Source organism: Aptenodytes patagonicus, chromosome 7, assembly GCF_965638725.1.
Source record: "Aptenodytes patagonicus chromosome 7, bAptPat1.pri.cur, whole genome shotgun sequence".
Lineage (NCBI taxonomy): Eukaryota > Metazoa > Chordata > Aves > Sphenisciformes > Spheniscidae > Aptenodytes > Aptenodytes patagonicus.
The window spans coordinates 41,889,339-41,909,840 of NC_134955.1; the positions used below are offsets into that span (position 1 = coordinate 41,889,339).

A 20,502-nucleotide genomic window follows, 5' to 3' on the forward strand; every position below is an offset into this window, starting at 1 on the left:
AAAAAGAAAAGAAAAAAAAATCCTGTGAAGAACACAGCTGTTGGCAAAGAGGGAAAATCTCTATACGGTAGTGTTTAGAAATAATTGGAAGAGGCTTGTTTTGGTTTTTTATATAATAGTGGTTCTCAGAGTGCTGAAGTATTTTATTTAATGATGATAAGGAGGATAATAATACTGATGTAGCAAGAAGTAGCTGGGTTGACAGAAGTTGAGCAGGCCTTTGTAAAAGTATCAATTCATTATTCCTCTTCTTCCTGACACAAGTCCCTTTTGATATTCAGCAGAGCAAATAAAAATTCTCTATTGGGCCAGTTCACTCCTTCAAATCTCTGCTGTTAATCACACTTCATGCACAAATGGCAAGATATTTTTATGTATTAGAATAATTTAGAGAGGTGGTAAATATGTATTTTTTTCCAAAAACATAAGCAGAAGACTTACAGATGAAATGTAAAGAGCTGACTTGACGCTCATTCCTGTGTCCTCATTTCAGGAAAGCTGACTAGTCTGTTTACTTGGCTGAAGGACTGGACTTAATATGAGCAGGAAATACGCAGGAAGGAAGACTTGGGAAAAACTGATTCATGTAGGGAATTAAAGCAAATGTGTAATGTAATTATCAATGCCAGAGTCAGAGAAGGATTTATACTAATTTCATGCATGTTTTAACTTTTGAGTAATTTCTTCTCTCAACATTTATTTATATATTTTACATAAAATTTAGACACTAACCAAAGCCTAATGACTGAACTTTATCTTAATTTCTCTAAGGATCAAAGCTTTACATTTGAAAGAAAAGACTGATAATTTATCGTAAAGAAAAGAGTGTCATAATATAAGTGAAAATGAAGCAGAAGGACAAAGATGAGCTTAAGCAGCTGGTATTTTGTACTGTAACTGCAAGAGGTGAAATTGTCTTTGCTGGTTTGTAATATTCTTATAATTATCAGTTTTCAATGTTATCTTAAGTTCAGGTATAGTTATGAGAAAGTCTCAAACCTATACAGTTAAATACTTTCATTAAAATACAGTTAAGCAGTATGTACAGCATGCTGTAAAATAGTATGATTATGCAAATAAACGACATGGATGAAATACAAGTTTGGAAAATGCTAGTGCATACAAGATCTGCAAGTTGTAGATGTAAATAAAACATTTATTACAACACTGGTAATTAGTGCAATTCTGTGAGCAGAAATAATAGAGCTGGAATAGAAATGGAATGGAATAGAAAATGATATTATGTTTCTTAGTAGTATGTTTCTTATCTTTCTTAGCACCATAACTGTAGGAGAAAACCAGAACCACCGCTTTACTTCTTACAAAACACAGGCAGAAGGGCTGACACTGAGCCACCGGAGTGTACGATAGTATGGAGAAGTGAGTGGTGGCAGAAAGACTGGCTAGAACTAAAACTCAAGTCTAAGTTAGATTTGTGAAAATTTCAGATTCAGGGTTCCAACTCAGCTGATCTCTGTCTTTGCAGTGGATCTGAAATACAGGATCACAGAGTTGGAACTCAGATAAATTTCAATTAAGTACGAAAATGAATGATCCACATCTTTTTTACCGGGTGGGTAATGAGTTACTACATAACACTGAGTTTTCAGAAGAGCATGGGATATTCGCTTTTGGCAGTGATTTCTGAACCTCACAGTGAAGGGATGGCTGAGATACAGTCATTCTTTTTATCCTACGATAATTTGTAAATGACTGGTGAGGATAGGGTTAACTTCTCTCCCACGAGTTGAACAGATATAGCAGCTGCCTGCCCTCAGTGCAAGGACTGCCAGGGAGGCCAGCCGTGCAAGAAAGAAAGAAATACAGCTTGGCTCAGATGGCAAGTTACTTCCTCTGAAAGGGATTGTAACAGGAGTGACGTCTAAGAAGCCTTTCAGACTGGCATACAATCAGACTTGGTTTATGACTAAGAGAAATCTTAACCACAAGAGGCACTTCTGCTGTTTTCCATGTGTTTCTTGATACATATGTTTCTTGATACATGGAACCTTTTCACCTGCAACCCCTAAAAAATCTGTGGAAAACAGCATGTCTACAGACAAGCTTTTCTGTTCATTTAGCACAGCTACAGACAGGAATTATTTTTCATGAAGAATCCTGGCATCTTAAATCCCTTCACATAATGACTACCTATATATTTTACTGTAGCCAAAATTCTACTCTTTCAACACTGGCATTTGATCAGCGACCAGTCACAAATGCGTCTAAAACAGCATAGACAAATTATGTTCCATTGACCACACGCATTATTGTATGATACCTCATTTTATTATTTCCACTAATCGTTCATACAATATGTGTATTGTTGCAAACATTTTGAGAAGACAAAATTTAGTCACGTTCCGTGTGTTCTTGGAAAGGTATACGATAGCAATGTGCATGGTATTAAACCTAGACAGTGAAGGCATGGAGTTGTTTGGAAGTATGGGGAATGGTATTCTGAAGGCATTCTTTTCAAGTATCACTTTCTGTTCTTTGCAATGAATTCCTGGAAGGCTCTATTTTGCATTCCTTAATTACCATCTCAGGGAGGTTGTGCATATGTGAGGAAAAAGAATGCCCTCTTTAGGAAGGGAAATCAATTGTCTTGCCTGAGTGTGAATTAAGGACATGAAAATTAACAGATTAATAGGAAAATATATAAAATATAAGTTCCTAAAGAATAGCATTGTGTTAAATCACTGAGTCATGAAAGAGTTGTGGAAAAGTATTTATTCCCCACTTTTTCATGTCAAATTATCTTCAAAAGTATGAAGCCATATTAATACTTGCAATGATCATTATGCTCTCTGCTTCATGTACACGGAATAAACAGTCTTTCGTTCCTTAAAAATATGAACTGAACCCTGGCTGTTATGGTCAGGAAGAGATTTGTTTTGTTTTATTTTTCAGGAAGCCAAATAACTAGTATTGCACATCCAAAATAAAATACTTTTGTGTATACCAGTTGTTCAAGGTCAAAACTTTTATAATACACATCTTTCCTGTTGAAACTTTTTGATTCATTTATCAATGACAGATGCAAATGCCTTTCACTATTTTCAAAAGATTCCTAGTATCAGCACAAGACTATTATTAAGAATTCCTTTTTTAAACGAAGTTCTTTTAATGCTCTTTTTTCATATGTCAATAAGACTTAAAATATAAATTTCTTTTTTCTGCATTTTCCATCAAAAATTCAACATGTAAGTTTCATAAACTCTAAAGTTTAAGACTGTAGGCGTTATATTGAGGTGAATACAGTTTCTACTGCATATAAGCTAACCGTTTTTAAGGACTTACTAAGTTCACAGACTTTAAACTTGGGGGTGAATTCTGTCCTTGGATGAGTGTGTTCAATTCTCTTTGAATTCAATGGGAATCCTACGTGAATGACTCAGGGCAGAAAATGGCCTTTAAAAGGGACTGGTTTGCCTTTTAACAATTCATTCACTACTAACAGAGGCTTTAATCAGTCTCCAGAATAATTTGCTGTTCAAGCAAAATAGCAAACCTCTGACATCATTAAGTTGGGAGAGAAGATGATTAATCTTCAATATAAACTGGAAGAGACACTGGAAGGGGAAACTGAAGCTCTTCCCTGTGCCATGTCCTCTGCTAGAGACACTGCTCCTGCAGAGGTTCAGGTGATGAGGCCATGCCCCATGTTCAGCAGTATGATGGAAGCAGTCTGGGCTGGCAAAGACATCAACACACACCCTGGCTGCTTATGCAGCCTTCTGCCTTCTGATTCTTTTCACCTGCTTTTCTTTTGCAGGGAGGCTGGAAATGGGGACAAACAGACAATGGCCTCCCCACCCCAAAACTTCCACTGTAAATTCACACTTAAAACAAGACAACAAAAACATAGTATGAAGAGGGGAGTTCACCAGTATCACTGGTCCAGAGTTTTTCAGCCATAACACTTTCCTTGTTTCCCTGAGATGCTCTCCTGTGATCAGAGCAGCTTCAGACATGATTTTGTCACGTAGAAATCAAGATTGAAAGACAAAACTCTATTTGTATATCTCATTAAATTCTGTCCTCAGCTTCTTTTTCTACTTTATCTCTTTATGTTTTCCAATTTCCTGTTTTCATTATGTTCGATGGTCCAAAATTGGTATAAGGTGAAAATGAAACCGTCCTCCTCCCACCTGCTTGTGGCCTTGGCGTCAGAGATTGTATAAAGCATTTGTAAGAAATAAATATCTGCAAAAGACTCGCTCCTCCAGTGTGTGGTTTCTTTGTGATATTCTGGAAGTACTCTGAATGGGAATTTACCATTGTGATAGGTCTAAGACAAAACTAAGGTGAGAAAAGTATCTAAGAGGAAAGGAAGAGGTAGATCTTTATTCTTCATTCCATGAGACTGCTAAGCACAACCCGTTAAAAATAAGTGTTACTTTAGTCCAGAATGTTCTGGTGTCTTAAGAGGGGTCATTCATTCTTAAACCAAGAAGTGAAGGGAGACCTAAATTCCAACTATGCCCTCAGCAGCTTCAAATGATATTGCAGGTATTCAGAACTAGTACAGTAGAAAGCCAAAGGAGATTTATAACTTACATGAGCCTTTGTTTATTAACAACAAAGAAAAATTTCGTCCTTCTTCAGAATCTTTGATTACATTACACACAATATATTTTGAAAAAGCACTGTAAAAGAAAACTTCTATTATCAGAGATGGATGTAGATTAATTTGAACATCAGTTTTGGACTTGCAGCTCCCAACAAAATTCCAATTCTTTTATTTTAAAGGTCCTATCAAAAGATCACAATTAAAATATTTGTAATATAGCTTTGAAGCTTTAAGTTTCATTATGAGATGAAGAAGAGCAGCTGCCCAGTCATCAAGTTTCCATGGTGGCATTATATTAACAAATAAAGTGGGGGTTATTCATAATTTTGCATATCTTTGTGGTCGTATGTCTTTCTTTTTCTTCCGAGGGAAGGTGCAGAGCTGCCTTAAAGAGGAGTAACTCCAGGAAGGACTTTTGTATCAGACACACTTCTTTCAGGATTAGTGACAGATTTTCCAAAGGACTGTGCTCTGAAAATCTATCATCAAACAGGGTGTACTGCAATTAGGCCAGATTTCTTTGGGATAGATAGCATCATGTGGTGCTGAAAAAATTTTAAACCATCAAAAAGCACCAGCTAACATGATACATAATCTTCTACATACTATGTGATGTGGTTGTGAATATACAGGGCTCCATCCCTTTCTGCCAGCTCTCCTAGATAACATCTGGGGTCAAAGGGGCCAGAAACATAGCATTACCTTATCCATACTCTTTGTGCTCATTCATTCAAGAGGGAAGCCAATGAACATTTGTGCTAGCTTGTTTTCTTAAATATGTAGACAAATTGCAAAACCCTATTCTGGCAAGATGACTATCAGACAATGGCTAATGAATCATGAACACAGCAGCTGGAGACAATTAGGAATAAACTTCATTAAAATTTATTTTAACGGCAAAGAAAGAAATTCTGTATCCAAAAACTTTGTAATTGAACTTTTACATACCATTCATTCGTTTGCTTCTTACTTACTTATCTGAACTTACCGTTTCATGTAAGTTCTCTATGCTAAGAATTGTATTTTTGTATTTGTTTTTAAAGGACATGACAGTAGGATACCTCGTGCGTTGGTTAAATAAATACCTAATGATGATAGTAATAAAAAATTACAGCCATTAAAAATTTATCTTTGGAACATGTGTCCTGGTTTTGGCTGGGACAGAGTTAATTTTCTTCCTAGTTGCTGGTGTAGTGCTGTGTTTTGGACTTAGCATGAGAATAATGTTGATAATACACCGATGTTTTAGTTGTTGCTAAGCAGTGTTTATACTAAGCCAAGGACTTTTCAGCTTCCCATGCTCTGCCAGTGAGGAGGTGCACAAGAAGCTGGGAGGGGGCACAGCCAGGACAGCTGACCCAAACTGGCCAAAGGGATATTCCATACCATGTGACGTCATGCTCAGTATAAAACTGGGGGGAGTTGGCTGGGGGCAGCGATCGCTGCTCAGGGACTGGCTGGGCATTGGTCGGCGCGTGGTGAGTGGTTGCATCTTTTCTTTTTTCTTTCCCTGTTTTTTTTTTTTGTTTTTTCCTCTCTCTTTCATTGTTTTACTTTTCATTACTATTATTATTTTTATTATTATCTATTATTTCAAGTATTAAACTGTTCTTATCTCAACCCAGGAGTTTTCTCACTTTTACTCTTCTGATTCTCTCCCCCATCCCACCCCAAGGGGGGGAGGGTGAGCAAGTGGTTGTGTGGTGCTTAGTTGCCAACTGGGGTTAAACCACGACAACACGTTTTGGGGAAGCATATAATGCTTTCCCCTGTCCTATCTTAGTTCACGTGAAGACCGATTCTATCAATGGACTAAAATAAATTTTAGATGGATCAATTTGTAAAAGCATGCTCTTTAGATTTTTTTAAAAAAATCATTTTAACTGTTGTTCCAAGAGAATGGGCTTCCATTTCTTCCCTCACTCATATCACTTTCCATAGCTTAGTCAGTAAAAATTTCCTTCTTGGTTTTATCCCATTCTACCCTGTTACTCCTCTGAGTAACACACCAAACACTTCTCAAACTATTTTTATAACCACTTTTTGTAAAATGAACTTCCTCCTATTAATCACCTCCTAGCTTTTTAATGTCTGATGTAGGCCAAGTTCTACAATGTTCCAATGCTTTTATTCCTCACATCCTTCCAGTTTCTCGTCACTGTCATGGTGTTGAGTCTGCACAACAAAAGGGTGTCAAGGTTCTCTTCACAAAAACCCTGGAAAAATACAGGAAATTCATATTTTTATTATTATATATGGACTCTCAGTCTCGTCCATTTCCTGATGTCAGTACCTTTGCACTCTCAGTGCAAGAAAGAAGGTTTTGTTACATTTGGCATAAAAAGGGTTATCTGTGTTCTGAAAATAGAAGTGCATTCAGTAGCTTTAAGATAAAATCCTTATGTGTTAATTTACACAGTATGACACTGTGCTAATTGTAAGTCACACATAAACCTTTGCTTCTAAGAGTCAGTTCTGAAGTTGTTTTACAGTCTTGTGCTTTAAGCTCCTGAAAAGTTCTCAGACAAAAAGTGAAAGAGATTTGAGTCAAAAGGAAATATTACACATTATAACACTAAGTGAAAAGGCAACAAGTAAAGTAAATTAATATTTTGCTTTGGCATCTATTTTAGAGAAAATTCCCATCACAAGAATATAGCAAAAACAGGCTTTTACCCCCTTACTGGAGGCTGCTTTTGGAGTAAGATGAGTATACTGAATGGGTTAACCAGAAAAAAAGAACTGCCTTATTATACCTGCCATCTATGATTATTATAATCTTGCAGACAAATATAATTACAGTGTGTGATGTCTGTTTATGTCTGTGAAAGCTTTGATTGTGTAGTCTTGTCTGTATTACACTGCAAAATGGCATAAACAATTATATTGTATAGTAACTCTAATCCAGTGCTAATGCCCTGAGCTATGGGTGTCACTTCGAATTGCAAGGATTTATGTGATACTTATATCTGCTTTTTTCAGGTGAATTTGACCACAATGCACTTACTGTTATACTGATTTGTAGAATCTGGAAGCTGATTAATAGAATGCAGAGAGGAGTGGAATTACTTAAGTAAGAGCACATATAATAAAATCATAATTACTCCAGAGTTTCATTATCTGATACAGAAATTAAAAGAGAGGCTGGAGTAACTTTGTAATGATTAAAATATTAAGATAGGACCTCTCAAATTTTAGAGACAGAGTTGATTTTACACAGTAGGTTATATTCAAATTCATCATAACGTTACCAATGTGCATGTTGCATTAAAAATAAAAGCTCTTAGGTTGCATAGACCACACCTCTACCTGATTCTTGAAAAATTCTGAGCACTGGAAGGCAACAACCAGAAACAAATAAGTGGGCATTATATTTCATTTATATTTGTAATTTTTTATTGTCCTGGTTTCGGCAGGGATAGAGTTAATTTCCTTCCTAGTAGCTGGTACAGTGCTGTGTTTTGGATTTAGGGTGAGAACAATGTTGATAACTCACCGATGTTTTAGTTGTTGCTAGGTAATGCTTACACTAGTCAAGGACTTTTCAGCTTCCCATGCTCTACTGACTGAGAAGGCTGGAGGTGCACAAGAAGCTGGGAGGGGGCACAGCCAGGACAGCTGACCGAAACTGGCCAAAGGGATATTCCATACCATGTGACGTCATGCTCAGTATATAAAGCTGGGGGAAGAAGAAGGAAGGGGGGGACGTTTGGAGTGATGGCGTTTGTCTTCCCAAGTAACCGTTACGCGTGATGGAGCCCTGCTTTCCTGGAGATGGCTGAACACCTGCCTGCCCATGGGAAGTAGTGAATGAATTCCTTGTTTTGCTTTGCTTGCGTGTGTGGCTTTTGCTTTACCTATTAAACTGCCTTTATCTCAACCCATGAGTTTTCTCACTTTTACCCTTCCGATTCTCTCCCCCATCCCACCGGGGGGGAGTGAGCGAGCGGCTGCGTGGTGCTTAGTTGCCGGCTGAGGTTAAACCACGACATTTATTTTTTTATTTACATGAACATTAGGAAAGAAATGGACTGACAGAACTGAACACAGATTTTGTATGCAGCTAATGCCATCTCTCAACTTGAGATGAAGTTGAACCTCTGATCTAGAGGTAACCGGTTCAATAGCCAAAGGTTTCCAGAGAGATAACAAAGAGACTTTAGAATATGTTCTCGCACTATGTGTTGCACATGTACAGCCCATATAAAGTGTCACATCCTATTTGATACATATGTGGGGTCACTAAGGGAAATAATGACACAGCATGAATGCTCACTCTAGTGGGGGTGACAAGTCACTCTCTTAGTAGTGCCCAAATTGTAAGAGATCTTTGGTTTCCCACTTCCTAGCTGCAGTCAGGGTATGAGAAAGGACGAACTAGAGGAAGTTAGTGTCAGAGTCCCCTCTTGGGGTTTTGGCTGCCTGGGCTCAGGGCCAGCACTGACAGTGCAGCTGTGCAGCCTTGAATCAGAGAGCTGTTTGAGGAAGAGCTGTAAGAAGCCTTAGCAGAGACCGTCCCCTTTCACTCAGGAGCTGCATTAAAGCTGGGCAATTGCCCTTGGTCCCTGCCTGGGTTACGCTGCAGCCATGTGGGTGCCTGGCCACGTACCATACTGATCCGGACCTGACCCGCTGACCAGGACTTCCTGGCTTGACGTTGGACCTGCCTTACTGCTTATGGACTTGCCCGCTGGCTGACGTGTTGGCTAACTGTCCCTAGACCTGCTCTGCTCTCCTTGTTCAGGTACTGTGGGACCGTGCCACTTGTCAGTCAGGCCATTGCCCCGGCTGCCTTGCTGCCACCCTCGGCTCTGGCTCACCACCCCGGCAGAACAGCCTGCTCTTGCTGCTCCTTCTCTGTTGGAGCCCAGCGTGATCCCGGTTTGACCACTGCATTTTAGTTCACATGGTTTAGGCCTAGCTTTCAATTTCTGTGGAATACAGGGATTCCTTTTTGATGATCATTTCTTTTGTGTCATTAAAATTTTGCAGGCCCGTGAATGGAGAGGTTGATAATTGGTACTTTTAATGAGACTAAGGTAAAACACTAACCACTTTGACATCCCAGTCTTCTCATATGTAATGTTTTTACTCTCATTTAAGTGTATTTATTTAGAAGTAAATACGTAAGATCAAGCCTTTGAGTGCCAATAATACAATAATGTTTCTAGGATACTGTAGTAGCCGTGAAGATGCATTCTCTACATCACCGTAAATGTAAATTGGAGCAGGTAACATTGACGTAGCATGCACAGTGTCTTGATTCTTTCTATATAAACTTAGCATACAGTCACAGAACTACAGTAAGGCAAAATGAACATCCTCATTCATACTGTTTATACTCCGGCTTGCTCCAAGTATATAGAAATAAATTGAGACGTTTAAATGAAAGCAAACTTTGGCACAAATGCTCAAGCGCACTCTACTAAGTGTATGATTTTTTTTGCTTCTCATGATTTAGAATCCAATAGCTAAGAATGTTTTAAGACAGAGGAATTTGCTTACGTAAAAGTGAGACTATCATTTTGCCAAGACTGGTGCTTAATTTATCTGTGCAGCATTTATTTGTTTGCAACTTGTTGATTTCCTCTTTGTCTAAAATTAGACTGAGCTTTCATGAATGGCCTTTCCATTTTTTGTATACCTATTGTAATAAAAAGCTGGAAAACAAAACCCAGATGCAGATACTACAACTAGTGTCATGAAACGCAATTTTAAAATTTGTAATCTAGTTTTCATCTCCTTCTTAAAAAAACAAAAGTATTTCCTCTTTAACTGCCTGTTACAGGACTGACTGCGGTTCCCCAGGAACCTGCAAATTTCTAACAAATACAGTAAATAGTATTTATGCTGATATTGGTTTGTGTCATTTGCAGACTTTGTAAATCAGTCGTATTCATCAGTTAGATACCATATAAACTTTCAAAGTGAGATGCAGAAGCATGAAAGACTCATTGAGAACTGTGTCATACTGGAAAAGCCCAGTTTGCATTTTACATGCAGAAGTTCAGTCAGTCAGTAAAATTAAAGTGCAAAAAAATTTTTTTTTGAGAGTGAGGAGTACCAAGGTCAAGAATATAGATTTTTCTGATGCTTTTTTTTAAGATGCTTTTCCTAACTGAAACCAGGAATAACAGACATAGGCAAGAAAAATAAAGGAAGTATATATGCATCAATTAATGAATTAAATAATTACTTTGAAAATAGTTTCATTTAACACTTGAAGACTGCAAAAAAGAAAACAGATTTTACCTAAGTACAGGGCAGGTTTTTTCTTGCTTTCTTAAGCCTCTGAATCTGTTCAAGAAGACAGGAAGAGCACAAAGTGCTGGTGTGCTATTCCAAAATAGTGCAAGTTCTACACTTTCTGGATGGCAGCAGCAGATTGTTTGTGCATACTTACTATGCATACACCTGAATTCCTTCATGGTGAGCAAGCTGGTGTTGCAGCATAGGAATAATAATTATAATAAAAGCTACTCAAATGTTCAAAATGCCTTTCAACCAAGATAGTTAAATTCCACTCTTTCGCTCTGTGCATCTATATATATGTGCCTGTATGGATGTGTCCCCGAGACTCACAAAAGAGCCTGAATAGCTTGATACCCAGAGGACCGCAGCTGTTTATTTTTTAATACTGGTTTAGCTTGTAGCCATAAGGGTGTAGTTTTGTATAGAACCTAGAAACACTTTCTAGTATGTAAGTCCTCACTCTATCTATATTGCTTGTTAAAAAGTTTTGCTGCAACTTTTCTGCCAAACATAAGTAAGGTTTGAGTAAGATCTAATTAGTAACGAGTGTCAGTATAAGCTCCGTTTAAACATTTACCAACAATATTTCATTTTTGAATGATGTGCACTAGTGTGAACCTTTGACCATGAAAGAACATGCAAGACGCTACTTGACTGCAAAGATATGTAGCAACATAATTATGGCTTTCTCTACAACTGGAATGATCAATTCTTTTCCACTATTACCTCACGATACTTATACAAAGATACGTATTGATATTAAAGTTGCAGCCACTGGTGCTTTACCATTAAATCATACAAAAGCTCACCTTTCTACAAATCTTAAAAAGAAGCTGCCTCAGTCTGAATGTCTAAGATGAAACATTTTCTTTTAATTAAAAGGAAAGCAGGCTGTTTTTCCTTTGTTATTATGTTAAAGTCACTAGCAGAACAAGGAATAAATGAGGATAGATCAATAAGCAGTACACAAAATTAAAACTTTGTTCATAATAAAGAAAAAACCCACATTTCAGATAAATGTTCTGGCTTTTTAATATGAAGCTGACCTAGCACTTTTTATTCCTGAGTCACACACAGAAATGTTGCTGTGCAGTGGACCGTAAGAGCATGAAAGTCTGACCATTTTGCAGATTTATGGAATCCCAGTAGGATTTTCTTTCTAAATATAAACTATATGCTACACTCACAGGCAAAGTCTTAAAACAACGTTAATGCTCTGATATCAGCATTGCCAGGAAAGCATTGATACTTTGAACCACTGCTGTTGCTGGGCAAGTCTGTCATTTCAAAACTTGAATGAAATCTGAGACTCTCAACACAAATGTGTATCAAACACTTTGAAAATTACCCACAAAAAATATTGTAAATTAATACATAATTTTTTAAGTTATTGGAATGTTATCTGAAAAGATCTGACTTCTTAACAAGCTTTTTTAATCACGTTAATTACCCTTACTCTAAGAATGACTGAATGTGCAGTGCATAAAGGGAAAGCTATTTGCAGACAGCCTTAAATGTAAAGGTGATACTGTAATTGGCTACAGGTTTAGCTTTTCCATCATCACCCTCACACATGAAGGTCTCAGTGTCTGTCAAAGCAACAGCCACTCTACTGACAGTTCACTGGATCTTCAGTCTACTGTAACTTTGCAGAAACAGTTGTGAAGATAAAATGCATTCTCTGAATTATGAGCCAGCTATAGATTATATGTAGGATATAATTGATAACATAGGTCTGTAAAGTCCTTTTATTTATTATATGTTAAGTTTCAGCAGAATTGCATCTGATTTCCGTTTGTGAAGTAGAGGCATGCTTGGGTACATATCCTGTAATATTTTTTTCTACATTAACCTGGGATTTGAAATTATACTAATGCGGAACAATTTATTTTGTCAGCTTTTTGTAGTGGAGAGACATAAAGTGACTTTTTAAGTGAAATTTACATTGTCTGTGACTGGGGGGGAAGCCAGAAGAGGGCAGAGTGGAATACTTTAGGAGAAGAGTCTCCATCAGTGATGACACTTCTCACTGTAACATTTGTTCATTCTGCAAGGGGAAATGCGGTTGGATCCAAATGCCTGAGAGCAGTGAAGCCTCCAGTAGCCAACCTGCCATGAGATACACAAACACCGGCAGCTCTCACCTCTAGCGATCCCCAGACCCCACGGTCTTTCTGGTCTTTCTCTGGAGCTGGTTGGGACTCCCCTGGTCCCTCCAACAGTCAGCTCCTCCCATGGTCTCACCCTCAGACACACACACACAGACACATGCGCGTGCACACACACGGCTCCCTGGCCACTTCACCCACTCACTAGCTAGTCCGGTTTGATCTTTGCTAGTGCTCACACACTCACTCACGCATCTGCACGTGCTCCGGTCACTGGCACCACAGACACACGGACCCTCCAACCCACGCTCTGACTCCAGTGGGTGCACTCAGACCCCCATACACACACATGCAGGCAGAATAGAGAGTCCCTCACCCAAGAAAGAGTTGGGAAGGAATTTAATAAGAAGACAGGACAGACTGCACTGATCAGGCACAAGGCGTGGCCACACGAGCATACCAACCGGCAAACTATTTACATGTGACAGGCCTTTTTATCCCCTTATTCCTCTTTTTTCCCCACATTTGTTCCTCCTCAAATCACCTAAATTCCTCCCTTTTCCTGCCTTTAGCTCCTCCCCTAAACATTCCGTAGTAATTCCTGTGCAATCCCGAAGTGTTCTTCTCCTGCATCTCATAATGTGTCGCATACCCTTAGGCAGCAACCCCCATCAGTCCAAAAGGTGTTGTAGCATTGACTCCTCTTGATGGCTTTCACACCTGGACAATGGGGCTCAGGCTCTCCTGGAACAGGTCTGATAGGATGTCCCTTCCTTTCAGTCCTTAATTTGCATTCCTCACCTGCTTTTGTGTCCCTGTGCTCCTCTGGTCTTTGACGGGCTGATGGCTCCTGTGATGGGCCTGAAAGAAACCTCCCCACCTGCCATTGTGTCTCTGTGCTCCTTTATAGGTGTGCAGACGAGCATAACAACACATTCTACAGGTAGGCTGTATTAGAAAGGATTCAGCAGGCAAAACATCCTCAAAACACATCATCCTCAAAACAGCACAGACCAGAAGTTGCTGGACCTCCAGTATGGGTTTCTGTAGTAACAGCAAGTTACCTTGTAGCAGATACAAGGACAACTCCCCTCATATCTGGTAATGCCTGTGATTAGAACAGCATCGGCTGCAGTAAATGATTCCTAAAACTCTTACCTGCTTCCACAAACAGAAGCAGAAGTTTTCTTATATTTACCTGGGTAAATAAAGATAAACTCAGTGCATATTTAGTCTAAAGAAGCAGGAGAGAAGACTATAGTCCCAGGTAATTTGCTTGCAAAGTGAAAGTCTTGTTGACTGTTATGCAGTATAACTGAGTTGGAAACAGAAGGTGTGTTGGTTCCAGTGGAGTTTCAGCTGGCAGGTTATAGACCTTCCAGACCTAGTGGGGATTTAGGACAGAGGTGTCCAAACTACGCCTTGCCATCGCTGATAATTCTATGACAATTCTATCAAATCTATTGATCGTGTTCATGTGGTTTCCTTGTTTCCGTACTCTTGCAATTTCAATCTGCTGTTGTTTATTTTTGTACCAGTTTGGAACTTTAATTAATATTAATAGGCAGGACTCTCATTTGTCATCTTCAGTAGCAGAATGATAGCAAATGAACTTTTCAGATTAAATTCTCAGGGATTTTGTGAACGGTAAAACCATATATTAAAAAAAGAATGCAAGAGAGTATTGTGGGAGAGAACCCTCAACCAAGGACAATGCTATTCCTGAAGGGTACCTTTCACATGTAACTCATACCAGGTATTAAAAAGGACTCAGGATTCCCCTTTTCATTTACTTCATTTTCATTTACTTCTAGAAAACAATTTTGTATATAGTTTAAGAGAAGACACAGACCCCATCTGAATGGATCTAACATTTAACAGGGTGAGCTAAAGGGTATCACAACTCCCTATTAGTCTCTCAAATAAGTTCACATCTGCTGCTGCTGAGATAAAGCAAAATCTACAAGCTTCTAGATTTCCACAGATATTAAACATTCAATAACTAGTGCAGGGAACTATTTTAATATCGTCACATTAAATCAATAGAAAACACAGATATTACATTAAAATGGTGTTAGAAGTCTGCTAGCATGAGTGAAGCAAGTATTTGGCACAGGGCATTAAAATGAGATGACCTGGAAACGAGAAGCATTTCGAAATTGTAGATCGAATTAATGTCTGTAATACCTCCATTAAAATGGAACTACATGTTTGGGGTGGTTTCATTATATGTAAGTCAACTATGAAAATAAACAGCTTGTTGTAAATAAAGAATAAGAAAGAAAGAATACTGAATGTATGTAAATTAGTACTATGTTCTCCCATTAAATTGATTTCAGTCCTGACCGTCTCATCTCAAAAAAGATTACATCAATAATAGAAAAGCATTTCAAAAAACGTTACTGAGGAAATGTAAATGGCTTAGCCAATTTGAGTAATGTGAAAGATCAGCAGTTTTGTTAGAGTGAAGAAGGAAAGAGTAAAATACACAGAACTAGCTGAAAGAAGAGAATACATGCCGTAGATAATCAACCTAGGGAACACATTGCCATGAGTTACTACTAATGCCTAATGAATTTCAGATTTGGAAGTCATATAAACTTTCATGCAAATGAACATAAATCAGCATATAGAAAGTTAGGAAAAAGTACTTTTCTTCTAGGTAGATTATTTCAGGTATGCTCACTGTGGAGCCCTTTGTGACTTCCCCTGAAGTATCTGTCAATTTATAGAGAGGGGAACTGGACTGAAAGTGTAGGGAATTTCTGGTTCACAATATATGTGTGACTGTATTTTATTAAATAAAGCTCAGAATATTCTCCTGAAGTATGGCTAAGCACAAGCTTGATTTTTGCACCAATATATTGCACCCTTTCTGTTTCTGGTCCCTCTGCCTTTGGAATCATGAGAGCAAGAAATTTGCTGGATTTTCCTGCTTGGTAATTTTTTTTCCTGTTTAGATGTTCCTTTTGTGTGTTCATTGTAATGCACAGAGTAATAATAATATTTTGTTATTGAAAAACAGGAGGAAATGCACTGCAAAATACTTAATGTTTCTCTTAGGGTGCTTCATATTAGGCTTCCCCCACTCTCAACCCATTCCATATTTACTGTGTTTTAAAGAAGAGAAATGTAATTTATTGTCACCAGAAACAGTATTCCTAGTAAGGCACCGTGAATGATTGCTGTCACCATTCAGAGATGTATCTCACATTCTGAGAACTAGCTCTAACAAAAACATCCTTTGTTCTCAAGAAAGCACACATAAGATCAAAGTATTAGCAAGGCTACTGTAGCTGACCTCAGCTATAACATATTCTGTATGCCTAAAATGATTATGATATTTTATTTATGTAAACACCCTTTTAAAACTTCCAGATGAGTGTTAACCAGTTATTATAGTGTTTCACAAGATCTTCTTGGCAGAGAAGCCTCTCTCTGCCACTAGATAAAGCAAGATTTTTTAATATATATTATTCCTCAGCAATAGTGGTGGGTTGCAAAGGAGCAGTTATCCCAAATATCACTGACAAATCACAGTCTTGGGGTAAGTTGTATGGTACTATTGGGATATTTGTAATTCATCACACTCCTTTTTATGTTTACTAACTTTGATGTTAATCCATGAGTAGGATGTCCTTCAGTGAATGAAATCTATTTTTACAGCTGTTTTAAAATTGATTGGATTGCAGGCACGCCTACTGAAATCACTCAACCAATTGAAGAAACAGAATGAGATTTGGATTATAGGGTTTCAGATAATACCAAGTCCCTTGTGAAAGGTATGTTATTTCTTCTCTTTGTTCTGCTTTTGGAAAAGTATAGCGGTGGGTTGGTGGTTTTTTCCAACTGTATAGGTCATAGGAATTATAAAGATTTCCAAAGGAAAATCACAGTCTGTGTTCTGAATAAAGCTAATCCGGGGCACAGTGGTTTGCAAAGGTATTTAGTATTTTATATATGATCATCATTTAGTATTCTTTCGCAGGCATAGGAATATGGCCTTTAGCTATCTGTTCAAAACAATCAAATATTTCAGTTTTTATTATTATTTAACCATATCGTTGGTTAGCAAAGTTCTTACAATGAATCACACTACACAATATATTACACAACCATTAAGGGTAGAAACCATTTTTGTCAAAGTGACAACCAAAGCTGGTTCCTTACAGCAGGGATTGAAAGGCTGCTGCCCTACTAACCAAATTCCTTGAAGTCAGTCAGTCCTAGGAAGAGCAACTGATTCAAAGGATTTCAGCATGCACATCTTCATAAGCTGAAGGTATAAAAAATAGTGATGCCATAGAGAAAGCCAGCTGACCACAGCTGGGGAATCTACTGAAAAAATTGGCATTTTTCTTTCAGAAACCTTGAGGCCTACTCCTTTGGTTATCTATGGACTGTTAAGGCACTGAAGTTGATTTCAATGCAGATTTTCATATACTCATTTTCTCAGAGAAACCTTTTGTTTGCAGAGAAAGCTGCATGAACAAGCCCTAGAAGAGTACATTGCTAGTATCGACAAATATATATGACTTTAACTGTATTTTTCAACTAAAATAATGCTCATTCATCTGAAATAGTTATAGAATCATAGAATCATAGAATAGTTTGGGTTGGAAGGGACCTCTAAAGGTCATCTAGTCCAACACCCCTGCCATGGGCAGGGACATCTTCAACTAGATCAGGTTGCTCAGAGCCCCGTCCAACCTGGCCTTGAATGTTTCCAGGGATGGGGCATCCACCACCTCTCTGGGCAACCTGTGCCAGGGTTTCACCACCCTCAGCGTAAAAGATTTCTTCCTTATATCTAGTCTAAATCTACCCCCCTTTAGTTTAAAGCCATTAAGTTGCCTTCATTTACATTCTGTAACTTTTGTGTGTTAAAATATATTGACTGAATATATCCACACTAATGCTGAAAAAATGTGTAAACTTGTTTGTATGTAAATATAGTAATAGAGGTAATTTATGTTGACCTCATAAGGCTTTTAGCACTGTCCACCATAACATCCTCAGAGGCAAATTAAGGTACAGTGACAGAGCTATTACCAAGTGAACTGAAAACCCTTCCACATTATCTAACTAGAATGATGCATCAGTACAGGTTCCACAAGGATCTGTCCTGTGTTTGGTTCAGTATTTTTGTTATTGATTTGCATCAACAGACATCACATTTGAAGACGACACAACTTAGGAGAAGTTGCAAGTATAATGGAAACCATAACTGCATTCAAGAAGTTCTTCATAAACTGAAAAGGTAATGCTGAAAAGAGGCTGCTGCTCAATAGGAACAAATGTCAAAGTTTTACGTATAGGCAGCAACGATCAGCTATACAAACACAGCATGGGCAGTAACAGGTGAGGGAGGAGTTCTGCAGAACACGATCTGAAACAGTAAGTCTCACACCTTGTTGTTCAAGCCATGTTGAATTATCCTTTTGGTCTGCTTGATATGAGGTGGAGAACTCCACCCATTCTTGGAGAATGATGCTTAAAGAAAGTTGTGCACATCTGGACTGAGTCCAGAAAAGAGGAACTAAAATGGACAGAGATCTGGAAAACTTGATATATGATTACAAGTTGGAAGAAAGTAGCTAAAAAAGGCTGAGAGAAGGCAACAAGGAAGGGAATATGTTATTAACCTGGCCTATGCTGGATATGATGAGAAAGAATAGCCTAAAATTGCAGGAAATAAAATTTAAACTAGACATTACAAGCTACCGTGTAAATAGAAAGTATAATAACACCTGGGTGTAGATAGATTCAGCAGACTGGAGAATCACCACTAGCTACATGAACCTTAAAGACAGGTTTGGTGGCTTAGTTCACCCCAAGCTCAATATCACGCCAAAGTCAGTTTTTATTACCTGGTCTTAGTCAAAAAACAACAGAGTGACACAATCTTAATCAAAAGCAAGCATTAATCCCATTTGCAGAAGCTTGATTGTCAATTTACCCATTTACATGACATGTAAAGTACAATTTATCTTCATAAATATGAAGGTACCAATGACTAAGCATTGCTTTAGGAGGTAGGAAAGAGCATTTTCCTTTTTAGTTTGTTAATGATTCACCTCTGAGCAGCACTGAGTATTTCAACAGGTTATAATGGCATCTAAACATCTAAACAGAAATTGTCCAAGCAGCCAGGGGTCAAGTTAGGAAAGCTAAAGCCCTGATAGAATTAAATCTGGCCAGGGACGTCAAGGGCAAGAAGAAAAGATTCTATAGGTACGTTGGGGATAAAAGGAAGACGAGGGAAAATGTGGACCCTCTCCGGAACAAAACAGGAGACCTGGTTACCTGGGACACAGAGAAGGCAGAGGTACTTAATGATTTTTTTGCCTCTGTCTTCACTGGCAAGTGCTCAAGTCTCACTGCCCAAGCCGCAGAAGGCAAAGGCGGGGACTGGGAGAATGAAGAGCCGCCCACTGTGGGAGAACATCAGGTTCGAGACCATCTAAGGCACCTGAAGGGGCACAAATCCATGGGACCCGATGAGATCCATCTGCAGGTCCTGAAGGAACTGGCGGATGAAGTTGCTAAGCCATTATCCATCGTATTTGAGAAGTTGTGGCAGTCCAGTGAAGTTCCCACTGACTAGAAAAAAGGGAAACATAACCCCCATTTTTAAAAAGGGAAAAAAGGAAGACCCGGGGAACTACAGGCCAGTCAGTCTCACCTCTGTGCCCGGGAAGATCATGGAACAGATCCTCCTAGAAGCTATGTTAAGGCACGTGGAGGACAGGGAGGTGATTCCAGACAGCCAGCATGGCTTCACCAAGGGCAAGTGCTGCCTGACTAACCTAGTGGTGGCCATAATGGCCTTCTATGATGGAGTGACTACATCAGTGGACACGGGAAGGGCTACAGATGTTGTCTATCTGGGCCTCTGTAAGGCCTTTGACATGGTCCCCCACAACATCCTTCTCTCTAAACTGGAGAGGTATGGATTTGATGGGTGGACTGTCTGGTGGGTGAGGAATTGGTTAGATGGTCGCATCCAGAGGGTAGTGGTCAACGGCTCAATGTCCAGATGGAGATTGGTGACGAGTGGCATCCCCCAGGGGTCCATATTGGGACCAGTACTGTTTAATATCTTCATCAATGACATAGATAGTGGGATCGAGTGCACCCTCAGCAAGTTTGCAGATGACACCAAGCTGAGTGGTGCGGTCGACACGCCAGAGGGACGGGATGCCATCCAGAGGGACCTGGACAAGCTCAAGAAGTGGGCCTGTGTGAACCTCATGAGGTTTAACAAGGCCAAGTGCAAGGTCCTGCACCTGGGTCGGGGCAACCCCTGGTATCAATACAGGCTGAGGGATGAAGGGATTGAGAGCAGCCCTGCCGAGAAGGACTTGGGGGTACTGGTGGGTGAAAAGCTGGACATGAGCCAGCAACGTGCGCTCGCAGCCCAGAAGGCCAATCGTATTCTGGGCTGCATCAAAAGAAGCGTGGCCAGCAGGTCGAGGGAGGTGATTCTGCCCCTCTGCTCTGCTCTGGTGAGACCCCACCTGGAGTACTGTGTCCAGCTCTGGAGCCCTCAGCATAAGAAAGACA

The 20,502-nt window shown here is 39.1% G+C and overlaps 1 long non-coding RNA gene across 1 annotated transcript in view; it reads left to right on the plus strand.

Annotated features, from left to right (window-relative positions):
* Positions 1-18,168, plus strand: part of LOC143162841 (uncharacterized) — a 31,443-nt gene extending 13,275 nt beyond the window's left edge. The window contains exons 2-3 of the long non-coding RNA XR_012995804.1: positions 16,629-16,718; positions 18,105-18,168. This is a non-coding gene — a long non-coding RNA (uncharacterized LOC143162841). The remainder of the gene's footprint in view (positions 1-16,628; positions 16,719-18,104) is intronic.
* Positions 18,169-20,502: the final 2,334 nt, after the last annotated feature.